We start from the raw sequence: 11,812 nt of genomic DNA on the forward strand, positions 1-11,812 counted from the left end.
ACAAAGCTAGCAAAAAGACAAACCTGCTGCTCAAACAAAAAAACAAACATACATAAAATCACAGTACTGCATGTACTGTTTACCTGGGCAATGCCACCACCTTGTGGTCTGTACAGCCACACCACCATTAGAATCTTCATATCTTCAAGAGTAAACAAACGTAATGCTGCCTTGTGAGCCTCTTTTGAGAGAGCTTCACTTAGACTTCACTCGTTAATCACGTTGAGAGCTCTGTCTGTTATGCACTGATGGAATTTAACGATGTACAATTATTTAGTCGTTATTATAAAGTTGATACCCGTTCTCAACACAGAGAGAGCTCACTTACTGAATGAATGCAACACCTCCTACTTGTGTAACCCTGAAAAAAGGCCTTCCTAGTTCTGTTGTTCTGGCATAGATGCCTTTTCTCTCTTCTGAACCATACTGTACTCCAACAGGTTTTCCTGTCTAAACTTACCTTTTTCCTTACAGCATCTTAAAATCAAACTGGTGCCTATGAAGTCTCTCCACTCCCCACTTTTGAGTAGTGTAAACATACACTTTGCTTCCCAAGTAACACTTCATAGAAATGTTTGCTCAGTCTTTGAGAGCAGAGGCTCAGTATTCTGCCACTATTTTCTTGCCTGGCATTACTGATGAACAGCACTGTCCGCCATCCAAGAGTATAGAGCAGTTCTTGCCATGTAGCAAGGACACACAGGAGAGCATCTCCATGCTCGTGCACGTAGACTGTGGAATTACCTTAGCACTAGTGGCAGAGTCTGAGAAGTGGCACCACAAAAGTTCATCCTCCACAAACTGAAAACATCGCAGCTTCCTGCCTGTTTCCTACCTGTCACGGAACACTGGTGCCACCACCTGTTAGTCAGTCACTGCCCGTAGATAAGAAACACTTGGTTAGCTGCTGTCCTTCCCAGGCACAGGGAAAACCCAAAACCAGCCAACAAAACCCCAACAAAACCCCTGAACAAATTACTGTTCCTCTTGGGAGTTCTAGTGGTAACCTCTCTGATGAATTTAAGGCACATCTTTTGGCTGTAAGATTATGGACATGCTACCTGTTTCAAGTAAGAGATTATCTACAATAAGCAGCTTCTCTAAGAGTTTAAGACAGTAACACACTCTGTGTACCATGCAGGCAAATTCAGCAGGTTGGACAGACTGCTTTTATCACAGCACCAGTGCTGTAGGTCAGTGGGGGCAACCCTGCATGTCACTAGAGCAGGAGCCCAATTTTACAGCCCTACTCAGGAAAATTTGCTGAGACATGATCACCTCAATCAAAACCAAGTTCCACAGAGTCTGTTACGTAAGAAGCCTTCCTCTACCAGAGGCTCTTTGCCCCTCCAAGCACAAATGGCAGCTTAGACTTGAACTTAAGCTAAGTAAAGAAGCAAGAGAAAGCACTATCCCCTGCCACAGCAGGTAAAGTGGAGTTACCTTCTGGATTAGACCCGGCTTTCAGTGCCTACAGAGACCACATCAAGAAAAAATTGGAGCAAAAAATGGAGGACCAACAATGCCAGCCTTTGCTAATGAGGTATTCCACAACATGAAACATGTCCATCTCCTTTCCCCTACCTTTTAAGTTAGTGTATTGTGCCTTTGCAGCGTGACTAAAGATCCTCAGGTGACAGGCAAAAAAAAAAGTAGATATCAAAGCTACCATGTTTGGCCACATGACTATTTATTGCAAAATTGAGTTCTACTCTAACTAGAAAAAGGCATTTCTGAAACTGCCATAAAGAAATAAAAATACTTTGGATATCTGCTACTGATATAATCAAGACATCCTGTATGATGTAAGCCTAGGCTGCTTTCCAGGATACTAGCGCACACAAGAATTTACAGCAATTTTTCCTGCAGCGACCAACACAGAACTGGCTCAGGGTAACATCAGAGCCAAGACTATACCTTCCAAGAAACAGGCCTTGACAGTCTGCAGTATCCTCCTCAGAGGCAGAACTATATCCTCCATTTGGACTACAACTAACTCTTTGATGCAACACATGCTACCTTGCTGGTTTTATACTTGTTTAACCAGTTAAATTTTGCAGTTCCACTACTCAGTTTAGCTTACACATGCCAAATAATCACAGACCTCAGATTTTTACATCATGGTCAAACTCACTTCAGAAATTTCAAAAGCTACTACCTTTCCTCTTCTTTTACCTTGCTGTTTCTTTCAGATCTATGTGGAGCAGCTTCAGAAACCTGCTAGTGAAAAAAACAGAGGCTATGCTCCATCAGGAAGGATGACTGGAATGTTTTGTTACAGAATCAGCCATTTTACAACAACCTTTCTCATTTTCTCCAAAGCAGATCAAGACAAACCAGGATTTCTGGACTGGAAACATCTGCTTTGGGAGAGATTGCGAACAGCTACAGAGTCATTCGTGTCACTTTTATCACTCAGATAAGCTCCAGGGTTCAATTTCTATAGGCATTTGAGCACCCTAATCCCTTGAGTTCCTTTTGGAAGTTTTAGCCCATAAAGTCTTTTCCCCAAAGCCCACTAGCATTTGCTACATTCACATGCTACATTTTTATCTCCTAATTTAAATTACAAACACTATAGCCTCTTTACAGCATTCATAGTACACTTAACACAATAGGATCCTCATTGCCAACATGCAGTTGTGCAGTTATTAGCATTAAAAAAACATTATAAGGAAAAAATTAACCTTATGGTATAGGGGCTTGAATTTCATTTGCAAACATGCAAACATCTAACAGAACAAGCAGTCAGAAGGAAACGTCTTATCGAATGCAACACAGATACCAGTATGCCTGACTTTTGCTGTATGCTTACATTGTTAATATTTCTAGGTATATTCAAAACTCTCAGGGAAAAGAAAAGACCACGTCTTGGATTATGTGTTTGAGGACTTGGTGCTAATAATAATACTAAAAAAAAAGCCCAAATGTCTAGTAGTCTGGAATTCACCAAAGCAGCATCCAACTCACACAAAACTAAGAGCACAGAAGCATGGGCCTCAGACCCTGTCAGATGCAAAAATGGTGCATTAATTTAGATGACAGCCTCTGAAAATTCCTGCTCTACTACTTCACCACACTTTGCAGCTAAACAAAGTGTACAAATCTTGGGCTGAAAAGAGATTGACAGGCTAGTGTATGTTTTCACATTCACCAATTACTTGACTTGCTGCATGATGACCCATCTGATGGGTCAAGTTTTTTTTTTTTGTGAAATAATTCTTGTTGGAATCAACCAGACATCATTCCCAGTGTCATAGCGGACTGTTACAGACACATCATTTGTCCCAGAGGAAGATCACAAACTGCCCCACCAAGGCTTTCAGACTGGTGCTTCTGTTTTGCTGGGGAGAGAAGCAGATGTCCCCTAGAGATCCAGGGCACATGACTTCCTTGCCTTGGGCCTGTCCCTGAACCAGAGTCAGAAGGGAAGACACTCAAGAGAGAATACGTTGTTTTTAAGCCTTGCCAATACTCCAGATATCACATCAGAAGCAGATGCTCTGGGTATCAGCACAGAATTCTGTGTCAAACAGTAGGACCATAAATTTTGCACGCTACAGAACAAAGTCCAGGCCTCAGCATGCAGCTATATGCACTTTATGGTCAATGAGATGTGCTCAGCATGTGGTCCAAGTCTACCACTTATGTTCAATGTAGAGTGGTACATGCCGCTGCTTCTTACTGAAGTTAAAAAAAAAAAAAAAAAAAATCAGACTCTGTAATCAAAGGGCACCACTCCGTGCTCAGAACACTCAGACCCATAATACCTCCTCTCCAGCAGTTCACCTTGCTCTATTCCAAAGAGAAATAGATACAGCCCATTCAAAGCCACAAAAGCCTTAGCCAGCTTCCAACTCCTGCACAGCACAGACTTCCCACTGAGACTAGATAGATTACCTGACAACACTTGGAAATATCACATTCATCCCTCATGTAGTCCTTGCAGCAAGCATGAAATAAACATTTTCTTACCTCAGCAATAAGGCTAAGACTCATCAAGGTAGGAAGACACCGATGCTCGTTGTCTCCCTGCTTTTAGAGGGCTATCTTTTCCAACACCCTTCAGAGAAGGGCTGACACCTGCACTCATCTTGAAATATGCCAGTTGGAACTTAAGAGCTTAATGCAGAAGGAAGTGTCTGTAACTCATAGCAGCCCTAAATTACATCAATATAACAGCTCATTCTGCTTTTTCAAATCTAGAATCATTACACTGTAGTGCCAGGAACGAGAAACCTTTTGTACTTGGTGCTGTACAGACATAACACAGGGATAAAGAACTATTATCACTTCGTTACTTCTTATTCGGACACTAATCACATTCAGCTTGATGCTACACTGAAAATGTGACAAGATATTCCCCATCCTTGTTACCTCCTTTCATATGCCTTCACTCAGCAGGGCCCTGATTCTTGCTTGAGAGTCTCAGATGATGCATTAATACAGGGTAGTTTAGATCATTACATTTTTAACCAGAAACTACTCAGTCTGGAAAAGTCTTCAATGCCTTCCAATGAAAGGCTGAGAAAAAGAGTGATTGCTTTGCAAACCAACTTGTTATGCCTTATTGTAAGGATGAGACATCAGTTTTTGTAACCCTTCTGTGTAACACATTGGATTTTTAGATACTTGTCTCGATAAACAACTTGCTTAAAATATTTCAATGTGCAAAAGTGAAACATATGGGACAACTATCCTCCTTGAAATACACTTAAGAGTCAGACATAATTAGGTCACTACCATACTGCAGCACATTCCATTAGGTACAGTTCAGTCTCTATAGTTTTTATCCTGCATTTTTAAGTGTCTACAAAGATGGGAAGTACCTAAGTCTTCCCACCCCCCACCCCCGCAAGGAATGGGGAGAGGAAAGTTTGAAAGGGTTTGTGCAAGTCACCTAATAAGAGTGAGAATACGAGCCAAGTGTTATAAACCCAATCTCATCTGAAACAACTGAGTGCCAGATTAAGATGACCCAAAAGCCCAACATCATGATCGCTGAACCTTGTCTTACAAGCACCACCGGAGTATTTGAAACGTTGCTCCTTGCTGCTAGACAATGAGACAGCAGTGCCCTCACTTACACCACACTGGACTTTCCCTGTGTTCCTCTTCACATTGTCTCCTGTGCTTAAAGTAACAAAACTCCACAGATGAGCTGAACATCTGCCAAAGCACAAGCTGTTGAGTATCTAATTCAGGAAACATGAAACAGTTTGCGGGATTAAGGCCCCAATAAATATTCCTCCTCCAAGACAGCCTCTGAAAGAGGCCTCATTACATATGCAAACTAATAATTTTATACCTCCATTTTCTTCTCTCCCCCCCAAGCTACACATACTCAGATGGGAAGGCAAAAACTGGAGCGTTGAGATGCTTTAAAAAAAAATAAAATTCTAGAAATCCCTCCCTGAGGAAATACAGGCAGAACAGATTTGCCTTGAAAAAGTGAGAATTGAGTTAAAACAAAACAAAGAACTTCACACTCTGGAGCCCACTGTGTCTACTACATCTCCATGGAACAGCTGAAATCATGTACCTGCTGTCAGAGAACACCATACTACAGCTGTACTAGCTTTATGCTTTAATTCTCTGTGTAGCAACATCCTCCTGTTTGGTGTAGACAGAGCACAAGACATGACCCATCCATGCTAGTCTAAGCCTCCCTTTCTCCCATTAGCTAGAAATGAGGGAGGGAAAAAAAAAAAAAAAACAAGAAAAATTTATAAAAGTGATGGTTTATGCGCAATGAAACATTACTTTGGATTTAGACAGATAAGAACGCAAAGTTCAGTCACTACAGCCCTACATGTAGACCCTTTTTCTGTAATAAATACAGCTCATATTTGTCATATTTACTAGGAACAATATTAAGCCAAACCACAGAACCAGAACACTGATTAATATTTATGAACAAATTCCTCTTTCTGCAGGCCTTGGTGACTTACCTCAGGATGTCTATACGAAAACTCTGGGGAAGCTCTTACTACAGATTGTTTCACCATTTACTAATTACAGCAAACCAAGCTGAATTAGCAATCCTACCATACAGAATACCACAAAGAGGGCAAAAAACCTATAACAACAAAAAATAAGCAGCATCATCCTAGGTCCTAGCACAGCTCTTCCCAAACAAGGACAAAAGCCCACAGAAAACACCACCGTTTAGGTGCAATCACATGCTGCAAACCAGCACGAGTCAGCCACAACCAGAAAGAAAAAATTCCAAGCACCACAAAAGGTGAGCCCCATCCCACCACCCTGCCACAGCAAACTTAATGGTCTCCTACCTAGAAAACATCCTCATATGGTTGTTTTTTGACAAAGAAGACGAGTCCAGGCAAGGAGGACACTACCTCAGCAGCCGGAGGCTGCACTGTCCAGGTCTGGAAGGTTCCACAGCCCTCAGGGCCCCCCTCAGCAATCAGCAGCTCAGTGGAGGCACCTGAAGCAACTCACATCTGAGGTAACTTTTCCCTCCCACCCCTCACAGCCTTTGAAGCTACATTTTTCCTCCTGTATAACACAAAAAGAAAAATGTGAATAGATTGCTCTCTTTTTTTCTTTTCCCCCTCAAAATTCTCTGTTCTGAAGCCATGTGCAGCGGTGGTAAGCTGTGCTTTCCTCTGAGGAAAAGGCACTTGCAGGCCTAGCCTGGGGCTGGTTCACACTGCGACCCCTCGGCAAAGAAAGGGATATTTTAGGCATGTTTCTTACATATTTTCAGCATTTTTATCTCGTATATTGCAGGTCCCAGGGTGGGAAATGGGCAGTCATGCCAAAACATGCTTTTTGACTGCAGAGCCTGCAGCGACGGCCTTGTCGCTCCTAAAATATGGCCTCTTCCCATAGCTAATACAGAACATCCCTGTCAAGTTGCTACTCTGGCACACAAAATGGCGCCAAGTTACGGGATGAGGTCCCATCACAGCCTGCAGTCCTGTGTGAGCTGCCCCATCATGTACATACAAAGCAAATGCATTATATACATGCAGCAAGTCAGGTATGTCTCTGAAGAAGGAATTTTTCCTGACACCTTCCTCAGCTGTGTCAGGAAAGATGGGGGCTGGAAGTGCTGCCCAGCTCTTTCTGATGTTTTTACAGCACTTAGCATAATGGGGCAGTGATATTTTACATCGGGGCCTTGAGGTGCCACTGTCAAGCAAAAATATTGTCTTAAGAACTAATTTCCGGAACCAATTTCAATTTCAAAACTAATTTATTTGGAAGGAAGAGAATTTGAGCCACCTCATGTCTACATTAACAAAGATCCAGTATAAAATACGGAGTTTTATCAGCGGATCAGAGGTGCATGTTCAAATCCTGTTTTCACAGCTGCAAATGTATTAGCCAGATTGCAAAGGTCAGGTCTGTGAAATTTTCCATAGGTGGCAGCATTACTGCAGAGTTTCAGTGAGAAATACAGATGAACAGTGTGGTCGCTTCAGCATCGACAGAAACCTCCCTTATGGGAAAAACCTTCTAGGAATTAATTACTTTTTTACAGTGCTGTCACCCAGCACAGGCAGCCATACAAACCTCGACCGTGAATTAAAAAAAAAAAAATCCAGTAGGAACGCTGTAATTGCGTCCGAACAAGGCTTAATAATTAACTGGATACATGTATTGCTAATGTATAGCTTTTAATAGGCCTGTTATTACCAAAAAAGTCAGCCTTTACTTTCAGAGATTAATTAAGGTTAAGAGTTTTTATGAGAGTGAAAGGGCATATTTTTGCCCTTAAGTGTCAGCTTTAGGGTGTCTCTGCCTTTGGAAAAATTAAATTCTTCCAAAGTACAGCTATGTTATAAGAAATGTGCTGTATGAAATGGCTCATGGTTCAGAAAGAATTTGGTAATTCCTTCATTATATGCCTGTATTGTATTCTATGGGTGGTTTAACAATTGGTGTAATCCCTGAGAGAAGTTATTAGCAACCACCACCAAATTAGGGTTCATGTAAAGCACTGGCTTAACCACAGCCTGAAGCTCCCTGCTCATACCTATAGTGCATGTAACAACAGAGCGAGCTTCCTCAGATTGCACTGCCAGCACATCCCCTACCATGCTCTAAGGAAAAGATAGTATCTTCTGTATGCTTGGGAATCACTTACTCACAGATGTTGTGGAAACGGAACAGATCAACAAGCCGCTTTTTTCATTTTTTTAACAGAGTTGTTTAACATGTAAATAAGCCTTGCCTGGACCAAAAGGATCAACGTTTCACAACAGTACACCAATACGCTCAAAATGCTGGCCCAACAACCAGCAGGTATTCTTAGAGCCAAAAATCTCTGTACAGTGGGTTGGATTTGACTTATGAGCAGCCCTTTTGTGGAGTCATCACCCAGAAAAGGTTTCCAGGGCTCATCCTTCGGCTTTTCTAATGTCCCCATGAATAAAGGATAGGTATGGGACAGATAGAGGTGATGGGGAAGGGAAGGAGTATATAATTTCAATCATCACCTTTCAGCTGCTTGGAAGAAAAACAATCAGCGGATATATTTCACTGCATATCTAATATGAGAGTATAATGTAACATTATAATTTTTATGGGTCAGAAGATCTCTTGGGACAATGGGGAGCAAAGTAATGTGTCGTTTCTCAGTTGAAAACATGACATAGCACAGTTATATAAAAATTTCCCACTCATAATTGAAGGGGTAGCAGTAAAACAGCAGTGATTCATGAATCTAGCTCTGATTTAGAAGAGAAACCAGCAATTTTATCAAAGACTTCTGTAAAGAAAAGGAAAAAATGATAAAATGCTTTTTCTACTCTTCAGCTCCCCTTTTCCAGCCAATCTCACTTCCCATTGTATTTGTTAGCACAGAAACCTACCTGAAATAAGAATTTCTGAAGTCGATCTTTTTACAGACTGGAGAAGAATACTGAAAGGTACAAACCCTACTGGAATAAAGGCCACTATTTGCAGTATTTTAAACCAGTTAAATACTAATTTTGAGCTTCAGATTGATATTTGAATCAATTTTTGAAATATGCAAGCATGAAGCAGCTGCTACATGCCCTTAACTTCCAAATAATAGGCATTATATTGCTCTGAATTTTATAATTGCTGCACGGTTTCACTGGTAAGCATTAAACAGGAGTTACCTGTATTTCAAAAACAGTAGCAGCATTGGAAATGCATACCCTGTCTTCTTCAAAAATCTTGTGAATATGTACCTTTTTCAGGTTAGTGAGTAAATTAGGGAGAGGTTCTGGGGTTATAGGGCCCACTCAGAAAACATCCTGTCAATAATGAATTCGGACCCTTCCAAGGGTAAAGCTGTCTTTTTACTGTGCTTTTCTGTGGTTTTAATGTGTTTTAACTCTGTTTACTGTATAGCTGCTCTCACCAGAAACCCTTAATCAAACCTTTCTGCTTTTTGGCATGGCATTTTCTCTTTCACCACTCATTAGGTGAGCAAAAGCTCCAATACCAATACAATTAAAGTATCACAAAACACGCTTTAAGCTGGTACAATTTAGCTTTCCTTGGGAGACTTGAATTGGTTGTACTGACATTCACACACCTTCAGTGCTGTGGCTGACTCAGATGCAGAGAAGAGGAGAACTCAGGGGGTCAGCCTCAACAGAGGCACACTTACAAGGTAACTTTTAACTGCAGACAAAGCCAGTGTCCCACTGCAACCCACGCACCAGTAGCAGAAGACTCCACAAGCTGATTTTCCCCAGCTACTCAGGCCTCTGCTTAATCAGCTTCATATGTGCATGTGATTCAGAATTCCTGCTTACCCTTCACATCTTGTTTTTAGGATACTGGTAAAAAATGTCCCAAAGGAAGCTGCTTATTATCTCTCTGATGCTGTTTCACATCTGCCTCATCTGGTTATGCTTTTCTTCCCTCTCCTGGCTGATTTCGTCCTAAAAAATAAGGACAAAATTGCAAAGTATAAAATGAGACTTTTAGAGAAAGCTGAAGAGAAGACATTCCCTATCCTACAAGCTGTGTTGGCTCATCATTTGACAACCGAGACTTTGAATAGAAATTATCCAGAACTTGTGAACTCCCATCTCAAACTTCCTTGTCACCCTGATATAGCTACACTCTGTCCACACACCAAATGTTAACCTGAGGTACATCAAGGACAAATACCCGGAGTTGCTCTGAAGAGCTTGGAAGTATTCCTGGATGATAGTATTAACTGAAATGCCACATACCTTTGCGAACATATAAATGGGAGAGGCCTCACCAAGCCTGTATAGGGTTTATTTTTTGGGGGACCCAAAACAAATTTCAACAGAGGGGAAAAAGTTGGGGTTTTTTTTCCACTTAAGTTTTCATTTGAAGCATTTTGAGAATTTTCTCAAACGCCTACCTCAGAAAAATCAGAACTTAACAAAAATTTTCCATTGACTGGAAACCTCACATAAATTCTCATTATGACAATGACTAATTCATATTTTTACTAACAGGTCTAAAATTTAGTTATAACTCTAGGCTTCTCTCCTGTTTCATAGCATTTTAACAAATAGCCCACATTCCCACTGAAAATAAGGGGCCCTTTACATTTTTCCTTTAGATATTCCTAAAAATTAAAAACAAAATCTAAATTTTTTGTTTTCATGAGTCCTCATCATCTTCCTTCTACTCAAGCTCTTCTCCCTAGTCTCCTCCCTGCTTCAATTATTACACTGAAATTCCCTCTTCTAAAAACTGACCTGAAACAAATTGTCATTCCTATTTTAGTACATTTTCCCAGTCTTTTCTAATACTTCCCCTAAAGCATGGGAATCTCTTCTACCATGACCCGTTAATACTATAAAGGGCAGCCAGTATCTGTCACATTGATTAGACCAGTGCCCTGTGAGGTAAGCAAAATTCAGGGAATGATGATGAATTGATTTTTGTTTTCTTAAAACAGATTGAAAACCACAATGAGCCCACAATTAATTGTTCTATCTAGTCCACACACTGAACTTAATTAACTATTTTAATTAAACAATGAATTAACGCTGTTAGCAAAACCTCATATGGGTCATGCCACCCAGCCCTCCTTTTCCTCCCCTCCTCCATGCATCCACTCGAGTTATCTCCACAACAAAACAGAAGCCTCTCTTTGTTGCAGCTGCAACACTAGCGTCATTGACTAAAGTACTCATGTGTCCAGAAATAACCAAGCGAGTGTCCATTCTGCTTGGAGCCATCCAGCGTTACGTCCTCCTGCTTGGCACATCCCTCGAAATTCTACACCTTCTCAGATGGGAATCAAACAAACCAAGATCCTGACTACTTGTATACATTTAAAGGAACAACGACTTTGTTTTCTTCCACGTGTTGAGTATTTCTAAAGAGCTTACGATGCCTGCATATCTTAGCAACAGTTGTTCAGAGAGTTATTTTCTTTGTTCTTAGCCAAATTCCACCATGGGCAATTACTCCCTACCTTGAAATTCCCAGAGAGCTTTATTTGATGTTTTCATTTTGTTTTCTTTTACAGTTTTCTGACAACACATAAAATCCCATCCGGCATACATTCTACACATAGATCCAAAAGAATTTCAGGTCTTAGTAAATAGCAATTATAAAGTCATTTGTGTAGCAAACAGAAGTCCTTAACGTTAGGTGCAGTACGATAACCCAAATGCATGAACCTAGCTAAAGAAGCCTTTTTTATTCCTGCTTTTAGAAAAAAGGAAGGAAGAAATTAGATGATTTGCTTAGCTCATGCAACAAATGTGAAACAGAACAGAGAACAAAATCCAGATCCTTTAAGTTCCTTGTCAGTCTTCTGATGACGAACTTACCCTTGATTTTTGTAAAGAAAAACTATAGGATCACTCCC

Source organism: Phalacrocorax aristotelis, chromosome 24 (genome assembly GCF_949628215.1).
Source record: "Phalacrocorax aristotelis chromosome 24, bGulAri2.1, whole genome shotgun sequence".
NCBI lineage: Eukaryota > Metazoa > Chordata > Aves > Suliformes > Phalacrocoracidae > Phalacrocorax > Phalacrocorax aristotelis.